Genomic DNA, 19385 nt, shown 5'->3' with positions numbered 1-19385 from the left:
ACCTCTTATCGTATTACAGTGTAATGCTGATCTCAGCCTGGTCTCACCACCAGAGCACACAGACTTGAATAAAACTGTAATAACAATGACTTCTGGTTTGCTTTGGTGCTTTATAAACGTGTGTTTTTCCTTCTTTTCCTTTTAATTAAACAAGATGTTCAAGTAAACTGGTCTTTCTAGGGAAATTTCCATATGTAGGGAAAAAAATAACTGGAGACTGAGATGGATTTGCAGCAGGAAAGAGGAGGTGTGTGACGAGCCTCTGAAGTTCCCAGAACCCCAGCTGGACCCAGGGACCTTTCCGAAGCATGGTGCAGAATGGCCCTTCCCCAAGATTCCGTCTCTTCTCAAAGCTGCTGTTGCAAAGGTCGCAGATTTTGGCCCCCAGAGCCCTAAATGAGTGTGTGCTGTTTCCTGCTCCCTGTCATTTACCCTGACATTCATAATGAAGTTATGAGTGGGGCCAAGAGGACAAGCACAGATGGAGTTGTGGACAGGATTTTCTCTCTGTGAGTCATAGATTCCTTGTGGTCCTGATACTCTCAATGGCAATTGTCAGCTGTGACCTTGGGCAAGCCACTTAACCTTTCTGGGCCTCTTTTGGAAAAAGATGATTACAAAGCAGTCTTTGTGCTCTCACTTTTCAAGATTATATGTTGGTTGAGGATGAGGACAGGAAGAGTCTTGTCTGGGGTACTTCCATGCCATGTTAGTCCCCCATTTCATCATTCAGCTGCATGTGGAAAAATGACTTCTGGCACCTTCATACTTTAATGTCATGATCTTTCTGATCAGTCCCTACCTCCTAACCCCTTCCTCTGCAATCTGGGGAAGGGTGACTGTGAGGTGTGTTCTGTGCTGGATGTTTAGACCTTGAAGACAAAGACGACTTTGTGTTGAACTTCAAGGTAGGTTTGGCCAGGGTCCACTTAAAGTTTGTAAAGCAGACTGGGCAATGATGAAAAATTGACCAAACGCCTTACTGGAAAAGATGCCATGTGCTGTATGCATATATTATTGGAAAAGCAGTTTGGCCATGTGGCATTAATTCTATAACATGGGTCCAGAAATTCGAGTCAGTAATCAGAAACTAATCACAATGTGCCAAGCATTGTGCTATATGACTTGACTTTCCTGATGTCATTTACAACATCTCAACATCCTTAAGAGTAGGTCCCATTGTCATCTTCATTTTCTGTCAAAGAAAATGAGGATCAGAGGGTCAAGTAACATGCCCAAGGCCACACAGCTGACTCTAGCATCTGTACTTGTATCATAAGAAAGAGTTGGATTCAGACAAAGATTTATTTATAGGTCATCCCAACAGATGACCCTAACAAGACTTTTGTTGACTCACTCAGTCAACATAGAGTATGAGAACATGGCTCTTTGCATCAATTAGGATCAACCTAAATGCCTGACAATAAGAGTTGATTAAACTTTGCTTCTCTGCAAGGCGTTTATTGAGTATCTTCTATGTGCCAGATGAAAGTGGACACTGGAGACACAGCTCAATTAAACAGAACCTAGTTCTCAAAGACCTTATTACCAGGTGAGAGAGCTTGAAATAGAAATAAACACACTTACTAGAAAGTACTGTGACAGTGCTAGGGGAGCAAGGGGTTATGTTGCAGCACCATTAAGCACTCTGCAGCCCCTGTAGCATGAGTTTGATCCCCAGCCAGGGAGCTAACCCACATGGTGCAGCAGACCTCTTCTATCTCGCCCGCTGCTCCCCTCAACAGTGCATTTCAGTCAGTCTGCCTGGTCTGTTCCCCACTCTGTCTCTGATGAATCCTCTCATGCCCACCCCGTACCTCTGGCTATACCCCAGTTCTTGTATGCATAAATAAATAAATCTTTAAAAAAATTAAAACCTTGGTAGGCATAAGAAAAAAATGGAAAGTCAGTTTTTATTACCTTTATGGAGAGGTATAATGCGTGATCTGAGACTGTTGTTTGCTTTGGAATTTTAAAACATTTTTACAATGACTATATATTTTACATTCAGCTTAGCAGTGGTGATTATGTTAGCTTGGGGCACTTTCCTCTGTAAATGTTTCGGAGGCCCAGGCCACTTGCTTTGCGGCTCTGAGCAATACATCAGGGTGACTCCAGATGTCCTGCCCTTAGAAAGCAGAGTTGGCGCCAGCACCAGCTTCCCAGTCCTAATGGGATTTCCCCTTTTCCCCTTCCTCATCTTGTCTTCCCCATTATGAGATGGTGCCGGAACGGGTGTCGTGTGCAGAAGGTAAACAGAACCTAGTGAGGAAGTATGAGTACAGAAAGTTCTATGAAGGAGGCACCATGGAGGTCTAACGTAGGGCTTAGCTGGTTAGGAGTGACAGGTCCTGGTTGGGCACGCAGCGTGCTTTTCCCTTTGTAACACACGCACACACTCCTCTGTGAAAGGAGTCGGAAGAGGCCGGGGTGCACCACACCCTACTGACTTGACTATGGAATGTGCTTCATTCAAGGCTGGGACTGATGTGCTAATCCTCTGAGCCCTCCAGTCCCACCCAAGCTAGTCCAACCAGCTCAGGTTGGAGAACGTGTTGTTTGGGCACAAGCAGATGGGATGGTGGTAAATGGTGGGTGTCTGCTGCTCGGCCCTGCCCCGCCTCTCAGATCCTTTGGTCACACTGCAGTCACCCAATAAGGAAGGTGCCATGTGCAATCTCAAGGGCAGGTACTGGGAACTTCTTTATGACAGGAGCAATGGGTCCAGAGGGAGGAGGGTAGGGGCAGGGGTGGAGGAGTGAGGGGAAGAGTTTGGAGACAGAGCAGCCCCAGGAAATCTGCTCATATGATATAGGTGTGATCATGTTATACCCCTATGTCTGGAGGACATTCTTTTTAAAAAAGATTTATTTTTATTTATTTATGCATACAAGAACTGGGGTGTGGATCAAAGGTGGGGGTGGGGGAGGTCTCACTAGAGACAGAGTGAGGAACAGAACAGGCAGATTGACTGAAATACACTACTGAGGGGAACAGTGGGCAGGACAGGAGAGGTCTGCTGCGCCATGTGAGTTAGCTCCCTGGCCAGGGATTGAACTCATGCCGCAGTGGCTGTCTACAGCTTGATAGCGCTGAGACTTTAACCCCTGCAACACCAGGGAGGTTCTGTAGGAAATTCTTTACCATGGTGTCAGGACCTATCTTCTGGTCTAAGATTACTTCCCCAAACCCCTACCACAATGTTCCTGCCCCCAGCCCTTCCCACTCCTAACACAGTACACTTCCTGTTTCCTGTGAGACTTGGTTTTCCAGGAACAGAGGCCTCTTCCTTGAGAGAGCATTGTCTTCTTTATGAGACTTTCTACCCAGGTTTCTAAGCTGACTGGCTGACTAAAACCTAATTAAGTGGTTGAATTTGATGAGCTGTTGGGTTGGGTGGGAATGGGGAGTTCCAAGGGAGAGTTGGAGATTAGAAAGCGGGAAAGGAGGCCTCCCTGGTAACGCAGGGGTTAAAGACAGAGCTATCAAGCTATCTGCAGCCAATGCAGCACAAAATCCATCCCCACTGGCCAGGAGCAACACACATGGTGCAGCAGACCCCTCCTGCCTCACCCACTGCTCCCCTCATATTTCAGATCTGCCTGTTCTGTTCCCTACTCTTGTTAGGAGGAAAAGGATGTCCTAAAGCTAATTCCATACAAGCTTTGTGGACTCCACCCCCACCCCAGGCCAAAGCCAAAGACACTGGGAACTCGAAATCCCATCCACCAAAGGGAAGGTGGCTGGGACCTGAGGGTGGGGTTAAGCAGCCAGGTTGGTATAAAGCCAGACACGTGGGCTTTGGAGGGGTCCCCCATTTTGACTCTCCACCAGCTCGCAGCGTCTGGCCAGCGCTGAGAGTGCCTTTGGGTTTCCAGGTCGTCGGATCGGGTAGGACGCATTAAAGACTTTATTTCCCTATTTTCTCCCTGAGTTGTACATTTTCCTTATTTCCTTTTCCCTTGTAAATAAACCTTTTATTAACCTTTTGTGTGTGCTTGTAGTGGAGTATTAATAAGTCCTTTTTAAGCGCGTGGGTGAGGACCCACAGCCAAGCAACCCGCTCCATATCGGGGCTGCCCTATAACACTCTCTGTTGAAACCTCTCACCCACTGCATCTCGGGCTTACATCCCAGTTATTGCATGCATAAATAAATAAATCTTTTTAAAAAAAAAAAAAAAGTGGGAGAGAGAAGACAGGCAGAGAGACTGGATGCTGCCCTCCAGAGGTCACAGTCTCCCAGGTGAGACCAAATATGCTGGGTGCATTGAAAGAACTCACCAAGCACCAGGAAGCTCCTGCTCCTGGTAAAGGCAGGCCTGAGGCCATCTAAGGAAACACAGTGTCCCTTTTGTTCTGTGCTTTACCCAACCTGGTGACAATCCCTCTGATGAAGATTGAATGAGGGCCTGCTCTAGGCAGCATGCAGTTGGCAAAACCCAATTCTGATGGAGTCCTGGAGGTCAGTGGGTGTGTTTTCTTATGACAATAGAATCAGTGGGGCTTGTGGTGAATGGAGAGGCATGTCCCGCCTAAAGGCATGCACATAAAAAAAAAAAAAATGCATAAACACCTGCCCTCTTAAAAACCCTGAGAGTGATGGTGAAAAGGATTGCTGCCTTTTTGAGAGCTTGTTTGGAGGTTCTAGCAGGGGCGCCAGCTTCGGGAGGACAGTACATTTAGCTGTGAGGGAGGTGCCTAGCCAGCCAGATCAGCCGAATCAACCCTGGCGATCAAGGGGGTGACAGATGTCGCAGCCAGATCACCCTCACCTTTTTGGAGTTTACCATCTAGTGCGGGAAATTAGGTAAGACAAAGGTGAAGACACCATAGTGTTTTATTTATTGTCTGCTACCTTACATTCTGAGAGAGACAGACAGACAGACAGAGAATATAATAAATACATACATAAATAAATAAATACAGTGAAAAAATATTCATAAAAGAGAGAGAGAGAGAGGTTTTCGTCGAGACCTGAAGGACAAGTAAGACTTATACATGGCATCCGGGGTGTAATGGTCCTGGGTATTCCCAATATTGCAAGTAACCCACCCAGGTAAAGGGAATTTTTAGCCTCTGCCAGATTGCTTTTCTTGCATCCCCCACCTTGTTCCTGAAGTCTTATGGTATGAGTTAGAATTAAGTGCTACCTAGGAGAGAAAAAGGAAAGGATTTTAGCAAATGTGGGAGGTGCCCTGGGGCTTCCAGCTGGATTCCATCTTGTTAGTCTGCCCTGGGGTGAGAAACACATTTCTTTCTAAGGAGACTCTCTATGGGGAATCAGAAAAGGATGAAGGCAGTGGAAAATAACTTACAGGGTGAGCGGCTTAAGAGATGAATTCCAAGCATTAGGTATCTTATTCTAGATCCCCTCTCTGAGCAAATGATATTAATGTCAGAATATAACCGCCCCTCCCAGCCCCCGCTTCTGTGACCCAAACTGGGTGGTTGGTCCCAGGGCGAGAGCCATGGTTTTCAATGTGTGTTCCAAGACCCCTGGTGTCTGGAAATTCAAAACTATGTTCCAATGGTATGGAACTGCTGTTTGCTTTTACCTTGTGTTGCTGCTTGCACCGGGGACTCAAAAGTAACTGTGCAAAACACCTGGCACTTCCAGCCGCGTCATGGCAGGACACAAATTTGAACAGTGTGTGCAGTGTCCTTCACCAGGCATTCACAGCAACGGCTGTCAGCACGTCAGGACATGCCTGAGACACCAGGAATATCACTCATTTCGTGACATCTTGACTGGAGCACATCTTTTGAACATTCTGTGGGATGAAATGTGAGGCTCGCACGAAGGCTCCTGCAGCAGGGGACGACCACCGGTTGTCTCCAGGAAAAGCACGCCCGTGACTGAGTTGCTAGCTGAACTAGCTGTTTTTGCTTTTTGGGTTTTTTTCAGGGAAAATTTTTAACTGAAAGGATGATTGTCAAGCAAGCTGGTTGTTCAGGCTTGAGTAGTATGGCAGATATCTTCTTGAGAATGAATGAAGTAAGGCTGTTACTTCATGGAAAACAACTGACAGTTTTTGTTGCCAGTGATAGCTATTCCAGTTTTCAAGTAAAAACTTGAATTTGGGAAAACTCATGTCTGTTATGAGTTTGTCAGCTTCCCAATACTTAAAAGACTTTTCTGATGAGATTGGTAATGATATTAACAAAAACTATTTTTGATGTCATTTAGTGAAATGTCTCAATGTTGGAAGTTCTAAATAACTCAGTGAGCCAGTGTTTTCCACATGACAGGAAATGGAGTCACAAAATCATGTTTTCAAAAATCTGCTACTCAAACTCCAAGACAGGCCAATGAATTTTACTATAACGTGGTACAAAAAGTTCATGGATATGGTTTCGGATTCCACATTTCAACCAACCTTCAGGAAACTATAACTTGTTGAGCTTTGGTATAGCATCAAAGAATACCCACAATTATCGGAAAAGATCATTAAGATACTTCTCCCTTTTCCAAATACATATCTGTGTTAGACCAGATTTTCTTCATATGTTTCAATGAAACCACGGCATTGAAACAGACTGAATGTTGAAGCAGATGAGAATTTGGCTGTCTTTCATTAAGCCAGGTATGAAAGAGATGTATCAAAATGTAAAATAATACTACTTTTTATAGTTTTCTGACTTAAAAATATGACTTTTTCATTAAATGTTGTTTATGTTAAACATGTAAATGATCTATTATTTTTATTTTAAAACGAATCAATAATTTTTTAAACTTCTTGGTTTTATTTTTTTAAAAAGATAAATATAATATATATAATGCATATAACCATTCTTAAGGGTGTTCAACACTTTTAAGCACTGCAGTACCGGAGGATGTGAGTCACCAGCAGATGGCACTAATGAGAACAAAGAGCAGATTGGGGGTGGCGGGGGCTGGTGGTAGAGAGCAGGATTTGCAGTAATGCCACTTCCTAATAACAATGATATCTGTAGTCTCTATAGAAAAAAAATAAGAGCCAGGACTTAATCAGTAGGTTTTCACAATTTAAATTAGATAGGCAGATTTATGCCAATAATGTGTTAGACTTTTTTTTCTTTACTTCCTCTAACAAAAAGCCAAGCACATTCCTTGGAGAAGCTCCCTGCAGCCTCGGAAACTAAGCAGATTAAACTGAAAGGGCCTAGTCTTTTCCATTTTGTGTTGCTAATAAGGTAACATTAATCTCTGGGGTGTAAGTGAAATTTAGGCAGACTCATTCCAGGAAGGAATGCATTATAGAAACCTCACAGCCTGGAGCTTGTTCCCATAGGTCCTTGGAAGCCCTGAGTAGAGGAGGAGGTAAATGGGGTGGGAGTTGTTGGGGTGGGGGTGAGAGGTTACCCCTGAGAGAGCTACCTAAGCCTCTGGATGACAAGACACTGTAGATGTCTGGTGCTTTGTGTGAGGATCTATAAACGGGTGTTAGGAAAACTTGAAGTCAAATTTCTTTTTCCTTGAGGGCAGTCTTAAATAGCTGACAAGTGGTAGAAGTTTCCCAGAGGTGAAGTTTTTATTGGCAATGCTCTTCCCATGGCCGCCAATGAAAGGAAGAAAAGCCTAAGCTGGGGGCTGGCTCTCAGAACGGGTCTGAGCTGCAAGAGAAGTGGGTGTAATGTGGGATCAACCCTCCCCCCACCCCAGGCTGGGGGTTACATGTGTTTTTCTCTGATATCAACTCATTCACTCACTCATTCACAGACGCTGGGAAGCTGCTACTTAAGCACTAGGCCCAACACAGGGTGCCTGCAGTGGAGACTGAGTGGACATGGTTCCCACCCTCAGGTGAGCTTGTTTGAAAAAATCAAAGTCAATACTGAAGAAATATAGACATCGCTATGCCACCTCGACCCCATAGATTTTTTTTAAAGATTTCTTTGTTTATGCATACAAGAGCTGGGGTACAGGCCAGAGGTGCGGGGGTGGGGGGGGATAAGAATATTCGCCAGAGACAGAGTGGGGAACAGAACAAGCAGATCTACTGAAATACACTGCTGAGGGGAGCAGCCGGCGAGTCAGGAGAGGTCTGCTACGCCATGTGGGTCGCTCCCTGGCCAGGATCAAACTTGTGCTGCAGTGGCTACTGATTGCTTCATAGTGCTGACAACTAACCCCTTGCACCACCAGGGAGGCCCCTGTCCCCACAGATTTTTTTTTTTTTTTTTTTAAATTTCAACATCCACTCAGTTTATTTTCTAGTAAAACTATCAATACAATTGGCCAGACTGAATGCTCAATTTTCCACATGGTAATAAAGATGGGCAAGATGCTCAGAAAGAACGGTAGGTAGGGGATGCCACTCTGACCAACCATCCTTCTTCCCTGCCTTCCTGCCACTGAAATTTATTGAGAACCTACTATGTCATAGATACTAAGGCAAAGAAGCTGAACAAGACATACTTAGTCTCTGGCCTGGTGGCACATACATATATGTAATTAACAACAAAACAGTCACAGCTTGTAGTTAGTGATGTAAAGGACAAGGGGGCAGGGAGGGACCAACTGTAGGCAGAGGCGGTCAGGGACGTCTCTCTGAAGAGGTGAATAGAAGCCAGGCTTTCTCAGCCCCAGCCCTCCTGACATCCCGGAGCAGACATCACTGCTGGAGGGTGGGCCTGTGCATTGCAGACTCTAGCACCGCCCCAGTCTCTGCCTGCCGTTGGGTGACAGCGGCACATCACACTCCGCCAGCACCTGTAAGTTCTCCAGACATTGCCAAATATCCCTTGGGGGTCAAAATTGCTTCCCATTGAGAAACACTGATTTAGGTTGAGACCCCAAAAGTGAGGCGCCTACCAAGAGAGACTGGAGCTGTAGGTCTTTCAGGCCATAGTAAAGAATTTGGATTTTGTTCTGAGTAGAAAGAAATCAGTGTTTTCAACCATGGTGACATAATCTACTTGGAACTTGTGAAGCGCTCATTCAGGCTGTGGAGTGGAGAAGTGGCAGGAGAAACAGAGAGAGCCATGGCTATCAAAGGAGGCTGTTACAAGTGTCTGGAGACACCCAGAAGATGATGGCAGCCTGGACCAGGGAGGGGGGAGCGCTGGTGGTGACTAGAGAGAAATGGTCCCAGTTTTTAAAATGAGACAAATAGACTCTGTTCTATTCATGGGGCCTCCTTTGACCCCTGGTGAAGTGGGAACATCTGCTCAAGGGGTTAAACTTCAAGCCTGACTGCATAGGAAGGTACTACTACTATAGGGTAAGGAAAAATGTCAGGCTTTTCTGCCCTCTCGCCATCAGGATAGATGAGGGAACCCTGTGATCCAGAATGCATGCCTGATGGCGGGCACCTAGAGTGGGCACACCTGCGCTAAGACTGTGTTTATAAGGGCGGTGTCATGGGGACGCCAGTAGAAGCCAAGAAGCCGAGAATGAACAGAAGCTGGGAGAGAAGCGGAGAAGGCTGGAGAGCCCACATAGAGTGAAGACTTGCTGGGGTCTGGGAGGCCTGCCAGCCTCCCAGCACCCCTGCCTGCCATATGCCTGGTGAACCCCAATAAAAGACCTGCAAAAAACCACTGAGGACTCTGACTGCTCCTTTACCCGGTCTGCATGGGATCAGAAAACCTGCTCTGTGTCCAGTCCTGCCCCTACAACTAACTCTCATGAAGTATGTATTTTAAAACTCATATTTAGCATCGAGTCAGCACCCCCAACTCAATCCAGGAGTCTTGTTCAGTTGGGGAGAATGGAGGCCCCATTACTGAGAAGCACAGTTGGGAGTAATTTTCAAGTTGAGGAGGGGGGCTGTTTGGTGAAAAACATTAAGTTTTATCAACGAAGTAGACCAGTAGGGGCAAATTCTAACAAAATATTAGGGATGCAAGGAAGACCTGTTTGTTGCTTTGTTTTTAATTGCATAGAGCTGGTTGCCAGGAATTTTAAATTGTAGTGCTCTGGGCATGTAATTAAGCATGAGGGCTTAGTTAGCACCAACTGGGATACCAAATTGTTGATGCAACTTACGATAGTCATCATCTGATATTAAAATTCAGGGTTTGAATATGTGTGTGTCCCTAGTCTTATTGGTATGTTTTTCTCTGGACCCCCCCAGCTCCAAGTAAAAATAACCAGGTACCTCCCATAAGTGTGGCTTTTGCTGCCTGTGTGAAAATCCCTGTCTTAGTCCTGGTCCAGCCTGTGGCAATGACATTCAGCTGAAGGGGTTTCTGGACCTGAAACAAAGATCCATCATCTCAACCTATCATGAAGCATTCCAGTCATTTCATGCCCCATGCAGGCTCTTCTGCTTAAAAGCACAGAATTGAGATCTGAATGCAAGGTTAGCAATTATCTTCTCATCTTGCATGTGAGAAATCTGAGGTCCAGAGTTGTGAATTGACTTGCTCAAGGTCACACAGTGGATAGGTGTTAGGAAATGACCGGGATGAACCCAGGCACAGAGTCTTTTCTGGTATAACCCTGAGGGCTCCTTCATGCAGCTCTAGGGCAGCCCCTTAGCCCGCCCCCGCCCCACAACCTGAATTCCCACTTCTCATTCACTAGATGCACTTGATCCTGCCGCAGAGGTTTCACAAAGAGAGAAGAATGTCACTGCCCAGGTAGCCGAAATGCTCCGTGAAATGGTAGAAGATAGTTCATTTTTTGAGTCACGAGGGAACCATTTCACTTTGGAAAAGAAAGGAAACTTACTTAGTAGACCGTAATGGCCTGGGAGAGTTCCTGCCCCTCCTCAAAGTGAGCAATTTCCTGCTTTTGGCTCTGCCAGTACAGGCCCATTACATCATAAAGACACTGTGTTTACCTGGCAATTATCTGGAGTGGGAGCCAGCCCTTTCAAGAAGTTTTCTTTGATCCTTCCTAGCAGTGTCCTCAGAGGTGGGGCAGGGATGGGGGCGAGAGGAGGACAGAGGTTCTCTTTCTGCGGGAGGGAAAGGAAGGTACACAGAGGGCCCTGGGAGTGCCCAGCAGTCAGGACCGGGTCTCCAGTTCCCTCGTTACCTCTCCTGCACTCTGCCCATTTAGGCATTGCCGCTACTGCAGCAGTAAAGGATTTGAAAGAGTCCCCAGCTTTCCCTTTCCCAGATGGTGAAGGAGTTTCTCAGGTGCTCTTTATTGGAGGTGGATAAAGGTAAAATACCTGAGGATCTTTGAGATGAAATAACATGGGTGTTTGTTTAAGGTGACCAAATATTTCAAATACTCTGTCCTACTCTCTTTATGAGTTCATGTACCCACTAAAACTTATATTCTAATTTTTGGTTCTGAGAACAAGAGGTTACACTTATTTGGCAATGGAATTTTTCACCCCTGCCTGGTATCTGACTTTGAACCACAGAAAACCCTCTCTGCTAAGAGTAGAGCTGACCCAATCAATCACAGCATACAACTGTCTAGGAAGCCTGTGATGGACTGAGAAAGGGGATGGGAGTGTGAGAGTTGGGAGTCAGATCTGAATTCGAATCTCAGCTTCCACTTGGTGGGCACAGAGTGTCCCTGGGGACCAATTGAGTTTGGGTGCATTTTCCATCATTCTCTGCTGTGTGATTTGGGGCACTGTTAGGAACATGGAGTTACTCAGGCTCTTTTTCCACCTCCCACTGCTGGTCTCTGCAGCCACCACCTGCAGCTTTGCTTTTCTCCTAGGTTTCGTCATCCACACCTGACATGTTATTGTAAGAAAGAACTTAGGACCGTGAGTGTGGGACATGTGTACCTGTAAGTATAGACAGCCAGGCAAGAAGGGAGGGATAGAGGGGAGTTTCTCAGAGGCGGAGAGGCTCAGTGGCTGCCTGCCTGCATCCCTGCCTGTGTGTCCAGTCCCCTGATGCAGCATTCAAGGCATGTTAGATATACTGAAGTCTCCGAGATTCCTTTTCCATTTGCCTGAATCAACCATGAACCTGCCCAGCCTGGGGTGGTTGCACAACAGGCACTTTCCCTAACCTCTCTGCGTCTCCATTTTTCATCTGTGAAATGAAAGTAATGGTACACCTACAAAACAAAACCCAAAACCCTGCTTTCAACACCAAGTTTTTTTTTTTAAATAAATTTTATTTTTATATTCCCCATACAATTGCAGTCCCCTTATTTTGACCCCAATCCCTCCCCACCCCCCATAGAGTGTTTCTGATTCACAGTTGTTTGTTGATTTTGATTTTCACTTTCTTATAGTTATTCTTTTTCCTGGTCCCTTATTTAAGTTTTCTAGATTCCTGCTATGAGTGAGACCATCCGGTATTTTTCTTTTTCTTTCTGGCTTATTTCTCAGCACCAATTTTCTTAACTTCATCTCCCAGGGCATTTCTGTGCACTGTTTCAGAGCACGAGCCTCCAGGTTGTCCCTCCAATACTTGTGCCTGCCTCAAGGCCTTTGCACGGTGCTTCCCTGTCTCTGGAATACTCCTCCCCCAGAGATCCATTTGTCTGCATCACATTTTCAAGCCTTTGCCCAGTGGCATCCAATGGAGGCCTTCCACAGCCCCTTTCTCTAAATTGCAAGCCTCCAAGTCTCCTCCTTTCTTGCCGTGTTTACCCATAGCACTTACCAGCCTTTAGCATATCATACAATTCACTTACTTTTTGTTTCTTATCTATCTTCCTCCACCTCAACATGAGATCCACAAGGGCAGGGATTTTTGCTGGTTTTGTTCTGTGTTGTATCCTCATCTAGAACAGCATCTGACTCTTGGCAGGAGCTCAACAAATGTGATTGAACATACAAATTTGAGCGAGTGACTTCTCTCTCTAAACCTATATCCTTCCTCTTTTAAAAAGAGGGTGTGAGAATTAAATAAGAAAACTGCTATAGATAAAAATAATAGCCTACACATATCAAGTGCTTATTCAGTGCCAGTTTACAAATGTGCTAAGTGCTTTACATGGATTATTGTATTTAATACTTTCCCAAATCCTCTGAGATACTCATTTTATCTTCATGTCACAGAAGAGGAACCTGAGGATTAGGGAATTTGAGTCACCTATTCAGGGTCACACAAAGGTCAGGTCCATGTTTATCTTCACCCAGAGCGAGTGCTCAGACCTGGTACATAGTCAGAGCTTAACCACTACTAGTTTCCTTCTCCACAGTGTAAGACTTGCGATCTGTTGGTCCCTCCTCTTTTGTGAATGTGTCCTTCCACTGAACCCTGACATCTGGACATATGGAAGCACCCTTTTTCCTCAAGAGGCAGCGTGGTATATATAGCAGTGGGAGGTAACATTGTCTGCTGAGAGACCTAGTTTCTGGCACCTTCTTTACCACTAACTTATTGTGTGATCTTGAGCAATCCCTTGGCCTCCCTGGGCTCCACTCTCTACTGGTGTGATGAGCACCGAGGTTTCTCCCAGCTCCAAGAGTGCTCAGAATGGGGAGAGGACACCTCGGGGCTATGTGGTGGGTCAATCATCTTGCAGGATCCTACCCCAGGCTGTGGCCTCGACTAGACTCTACTCAGCTGTACCTCTTGCACTTGAATTTCATATGCTGGACTTGAGTGGGAAGATGGAAGAGGCAACATTTCCAGTTATTTTCTAAGTTGGTCTCTAGGCAAGAGGAAGAAAGAAAAGGACAGCCCTTCCCACCGAGCCTGGGATAGTCACACCAGGGAATAGACTTTCTTGGGGAGTCATGGGGGAAATTCAGTCAGTGCTCTGGAGGCTCTGTGGAGGGCTGGGGGCTGCTTGTGTGAGAGACCTCTGCCTGACAGTGCCTTTCCAAGCCCCCAGCCACACCTTCTGCCCAAGGAGTCCATCATTTGCTAACACTTCAGTTCTAAGTTCTAAACTGTACATTTTTCCCTCTTTGTGAAATGGAAGTGAAGAGGAGATTGAATAAGTCAAGCTAGCAAATTGCTTGAGTTATTTTCCTCATTCACTCATTCATTTAACAAGCATTAAATGAATATATGATAGACTCTGCCTGGAACTCAAAGAGGAAATGAGGTCCTGACAAACTTAAACTGAGTAATTGGTAACTTTGGGAGGGTTTAATATGAAACTATTCTTAAAGGTGAGAGGAGAGTATAGAGATACAAGGTATAGTGTAGGAACTAGGAATATCAGAAAGTTATTATCAACATTACATTGAAAGTACAGGAGGAAAGTATGGTGGCAGAAGGGGTTAAGCACAGCACTGTGAAGCTATCCACAGCCTCTGAGGCATGAGTTCAATTCCCTGGCCGGCCAGGGAGCTACCCACATGGCACCGCAGACCTCTCCTGTCTTGTCCGCTGCTCCCCTCAGCGGTGTATTTCAGTAGATCCGCCTTCTCCGCTCCCCACTCTGTCTCTGGTGAATCTTCTCACCCCCGGCACCTCTGGCCTGTACCCCAGTTCTTGTATGCATAAATAAATAAATCTTTAGAAAGAAATATAGGAGAGAGAAATTTTGCAGAATCCAGAATGAAAGAGCCATGTGTAGAGGGAGCTTGGCTGAAGGGACTCATGTAGCAGGGGGAGAGAAAACCTTGGCCTTCCTCTCTTCTTTTCACTGGCTGAACTCCTTTGATGTAATTAGTCTGGGTCAGCCTCTTGGGGATCACAGCAGACTAAGGATATGGAAGAACAAACAGATTTCTAGACAGAATCAGATACAACCTCTGCTTCAGGGGGTTTGCATACTTTCGGGGGAGACGGGTGCAAAAATAAATTACAGTGTGATAAATGCTTTAATAAATAAATGAACGAAGTACAAGAGAGGCTCAGGTGCTATTTAAGGTGTTAATGTGTGTGAAGATTGGGAGAGGATGTTGGTTTCTGGGAAGGGAATGAAAAGTTGTTCCTCAAATGATGAACAGGCTTCCTGGAGAAAGAAGTGTCTGAACTAAGACCTGAAAGAAGAAAAAGAATCAACTAGGAGAAGAGGAACAAAAGGATTTCAGACAGAGTGAAAAACATGTGAAAGTTAGGAACAAAAAGAGAATATACAAATCTTGGGAAACTGTAAGTAATTTGATAGAATAAAGAGTATGTAGGTTTAAGTGTACAGGGAGATGGCTAAGAGCTGAAGCTGGAGAGAGAGGGCCCAGTGCAAGAAGAATTCTTTGATCAGACTAAGAAATTTGTTGCTCTAAGGTAGGTGGTTAAGCTTTAGAAGATTTTAATCACAGCAGTGATATCAATGTATTTGTTTTAGAAAGCCCTTTTGGCTGAAGAGAAGAGAGTGAATTATAGGCAGGGATATTGCAAAGAAGATTATTTGTAATCTAAGTGGGAGAAGACAATATCCCAAGCCAACTCGCTAAAGAGGGGATGGGAAGAGATGTTAAGAGGATAAAAACTGGTAGGATTTGGATCCTGGATATAGGAAAGTTTTTTCTTAGGAGATGGTGATACAGTTCACTGAGAAAAAGATCTTTGGAGAAGAAAATGTGTGTGTGTTTGTGTGTGTTTGTGTGTGTGTGTCTGTGTAAGGGGGGAGATTGGTAGATAATCCAGTTGAAGCATATGAAATGATGACACCAATGAGGTGTCCAAGTAGAGCTGTTGGTGCTTTGCATGAATTGTTTAGAAGAGGTCTTGGTGGAAGCCACAGATGGGAGAACCATCTTAATACAAATGATGATAGCAACCATGGAGTACATGAGATAACCATGAAAAGAACTTAGAGTTAGGAAGAAAGAATGCTGACTCGTGTGTGTGTGTGTGTGTGTGTGTGTGTGTGTGTGTGTGTGGTTATTTTATTTACTTTTCCTCACCATTTCTGAAATTCTATTTTCACTTTTTTACAGTACAATGTATCTGTAATAGTTAAGTATATGCCTCCTCTTCATCCTGACCAATTAAATAAGTAACTTGTTATTACAAAATTGTGGTCCTTGAGAGTTCTTCACACAGTTGAGGTTAAGCAAAATTTTACTTAAGGCCTGATTATAAATGATATAGGAGTGGAGGGTTAAGAAAGGAAAAATTGACACATAGTGACCATTAGCCAGGTTAACTTCATGCCCTTTATACAAAGTGAGCACTGACACTTTAAAGGATGGTAGAAGTAGAGGAACTCACAAAAGAGAAGGAGTAGCTTGAGAAGAAGGAGGATAGCTAAGAAAGTGGGCTCGTAGAAGTCAACCAGAATATTGAGTTCTAAGAGGGAATGATAAGAGAAGTAATCATGTCAAATATTACTAAGCGTGCCTATGCACAGGAGCTAATTAATAACATGCTTGTTGTCTTTCTATCTCTTTTAATCAGATAGATAAGAAATATTTCTTGAATGACATTGAGAACCTTAAAACAATAAACACAGACATACCATATGATCCGCTAGTAAGTATTTATCTGAGGAACATAAAAACTCTAATACAGAAAGATTTATGCACTCCTATGTTCACAGCAGCATTATTCACAATAGCCAAGTCATGGAATCAACCTAAATGCCCATTGACATATGACCGGATAGAGAAATTATGGGTATATGCTTAATGGAATACTGCTCAGCTATTATAAAATATGAACAAAATGGATGGATCTTGAGGTGATTATGCTAAGTGAGATTAAGTCAGAAAGTGAAAGACAGATACCAGATGGTTTCACCTATTTGTGGAATATAAATAACCAAAGAACACAAACTGGCAAAGCACAGCAAAAAATAATTCATAGACTCTCTGAAAAAATATATTGGTTACTCAAGGGAATGAGGGAACGGAGGAGGGGGCCAGGGAAGAAAGGGGTTAGACAACCGGCAAGAGAGATTTGGTGGAGGTTGAGCGATATAAGGGGTCTGAAAATGTACCCCAATTTATATAGACATGTAAATGACTGACAAATTCATAACATTTGAGGGAGAAATGGAGCTATATCCCAAGCATCTACAATAAGATTGCTATAGGCTGAATGTGTTCCTCCAAAAGATATGTCAGCGTCCTCACCCCTAGTTCTTCAGATCATGACTATATTTGGAAATAGAGCCTTTAAAAATATAATTAAGTTGTCAAAAAATAATTAACTAGTCAATCCAATTGACTAGTTGTCTCTTGAGAAAAGGGGACTGAGACTCAAAGAGGCACTGAGGGGAGTCCATGTGAAGACACAGTGAGGAGACAGTCATCTACAAGCCAAGGAGAGAGCCTTCCAGAAGAAACCACTCTGCTGACACCTTTTGCTCAGCTCCAGAATTGTAATAAAATAGATTTCTTTTGTTTAAGCCACCTAGTCTGTGGCACTGCCTTATGGCAGCCCTAGCTGCAAGCGTGCCTGCAAAGCTTGACGTAGGACTTGGGACCCTCCAGGTAGGTAGAACTTTTCTAAAAATAGCAGCAACACATAAATTAAACAACTGATCATTAAGTCTAACCAGTATAGTACTCAGGCTCATGTGATTAGGTTATTAAACACTGTTCAGCATTAGAGAAGCAAGCACTTACACTGAGCTGATGCAATCTGGGAAGGTCTCAAGGAGGAGGTGGGATCAAACTCAGCCTTGAAGGATGTACAGGGTTGGAATTGGAAGGGAAAAGGAGGGAAGACTGGGTCTTGGGCGCAGAGGCTGACTGAGGGACTCTGTCTGTTTTCCTTGGTGGTACTAGAATGGAGAGCTGAGTTAACCTTTCCACGACCCTCCTCCCCCTCACTGTAGAGGACTGTCTGGCCCCAAACACCAGTAGAGTCCAGGCTGAGAACCTCTGAGGTCTATTCTACAAAAGCCTGTGCTCTTTCTATGACACCAAATGGAAAGGTGGGCGTTGAAGAAGGGGCACATGAAATGATGACGCAGGAGAATGTCATGCAGAAGCTATATTAGAAGTCATGCTAGAATGGTGAAAAGATGAGTTGGATTTGGGAGGAACTGAGGCTAAGAAGACCTGATGTGGTCCAGGCAAGTCACAGGAAGCTCCTGGAGGGGTAGGTGGGTGAGTCAAAATGAAAAGAATGTAAGGGCAGTGGCGAGAACTTCCTGATCAAGAGCCTACAGAGGACTGGAAAGGCAGGAGGAGCAAAGACAGACCTGTTAGTGATGACTTCTCTTGCTTCCCCTTCACGCCCTGCCCCTTCCAGTCCTCACCTTTCCCTTTCACCTCCCACCCCCTCACCTCTTCTTCCTCTCCCAAGCCTCCCTTTCCCCTGCAGCCTCCCCCACCTGCACTGTTTTCCCCTGGCCCCCAGTTATAGGCTGTGGCTCTGCACCCCCACCCCCATCAAATGCAATGCAGGAGAAATCTGTGTCCTTAGCTTTATCCCCGTGGCAAGAACCAGCAAGCTCCGCCAGCACAGCGACAGCCTCTGACGCATCTTTTCAATCTTGCTTCCTTTCCATTTCCTGTTTGAAGGGTGGATTAAAACTTTGATCAGTGTCTAGGATTGTTATAAAGATAGAACCAGGGCTCCTGGAAGAACCCTGAGGGGATTTCTGACAAGTCAGAGGAGGAAGGAAATCCTTTGTCTCACTTTTGCTATTTTCTCTGGAGTGTTTCGCAAAGGACACTAGCCTGTGGGCAGGGTATCCCCCCGGCTTGGGGGTGGCCTCCCTTCCTTCCTGCCCTGGCCTGTGCCTGTCTTGGCTTCAAGGCCAAGGAACCAGCGTTGCCAGGCGGGCCCTGAGCCCAGCCTCCGGAAGCATTACTATTTGCTCACCTTCTGCTTCCCTGCCCCTCATTTCCCCAGGACCTGGTAGCCCTATTGAGAGGGGCTCTGGGATCTTGTCTTTGGATAAACTTGGTCCAAGCAAGAAGGTTGCAAGGAGGAGCTGACTGCTTTCAGGCGGCAGCTGCTGTCTGCTGCTGACTGCCTGGGTCCACCATGAATCACTTCTGGGGTTAAGTGGCTTCCCCAGCTCCCCCAACCCTCCTGCTCCCTGACATGCTGCATCCTCTCACCATTTTTCTCAATTCAGCCTGCCTGCATTCCTCCCGGTAGGCCCCCCTCTGCTCACTCTCTGTCTCTCTTCTCTCCTCGCCCATGGCGCCCGCACCACCTGCTTCGGGAGCCAGGTCTTGGAGCACAGGGGAGCGAGGCCTGACCTCTCTGGCCTTGGGCTTCAGTCCTTTTTCTGCAGTCTCCCCCTCCCCTCTCTTTCAGGTAGCCGCCTCCTCATGTGCTTCTCCACCCAGCCCACCACCACGCATTCTGAAGAAAGATTGGCGTCAGTTGTGTGTCCCTTCGTGACCTCTTGGCACGGTGTTTAAGAGCATGCCTGCACTCCGGAGTTATTAATAGTTTGGTCTGGAATCCTGGCTCTGTCTCTTACATGCAGCTTTCAATATTTTACACTTTTAGGCTCCAGTTTCCTCAGTCTGGAACTGGAGCTGATAATAATATATTCCTCGTGGGGTTGTGAGGATTAAGCAAGTAATGCATGTAAGTATTTTGGGCAGTGCCTGGCACTTGAAAAATTTCAGGAAAAATCAGGCATTGTTATCTATAGGAATATAAAGTGCTCTACCACAGCTTGGGAACAGTTTGGTGGATAAGAGGGGCCCTTTT

At 45.3% G+C, this 19385-nt stretch overlaps 1 long non-coding RNA gene across 1 annotated transcript; it reads left to right on the top strand.

Annotated features, from left to right (window-relative positions):
- The first annotated feature begins 10821 nt into the window (after positions 1-10821).
- Positions 10822-19117, top strand: LOC119238305 (uncharacterized). The gene is made up of 4 exons (XR_005123533.2): positions 10822-10907; positions 10993-11098; positions 11614-11685; positions 18981-19117. It is a non-coding gene; the product is annotated as an uncharacterized LOC119238305 (long non-coding RNA).
- Positions 19118-19385: the final 268 nt, after the last annotated feature.

Source organism: Talpa occidentalis, unplaced genomic scaffold (genome assembly GCF_014898055.3).
Source record: "Talpa occidentalis isolate TD23 unplaced genomic scaffold, MPIMG_talOcc4v2.1 talOcc4.11, whole genome shotgun sequence".
NCBI classification, from domain to species: Eukaryota; Metazoa; Chordata; class Mammalia; order Eulipotyphla; family Talpidae; genus Talpa; species Talpa occidentalis.
This window is presented reverse-complemented; position numbering and strand designations above follow the sequence as displayed.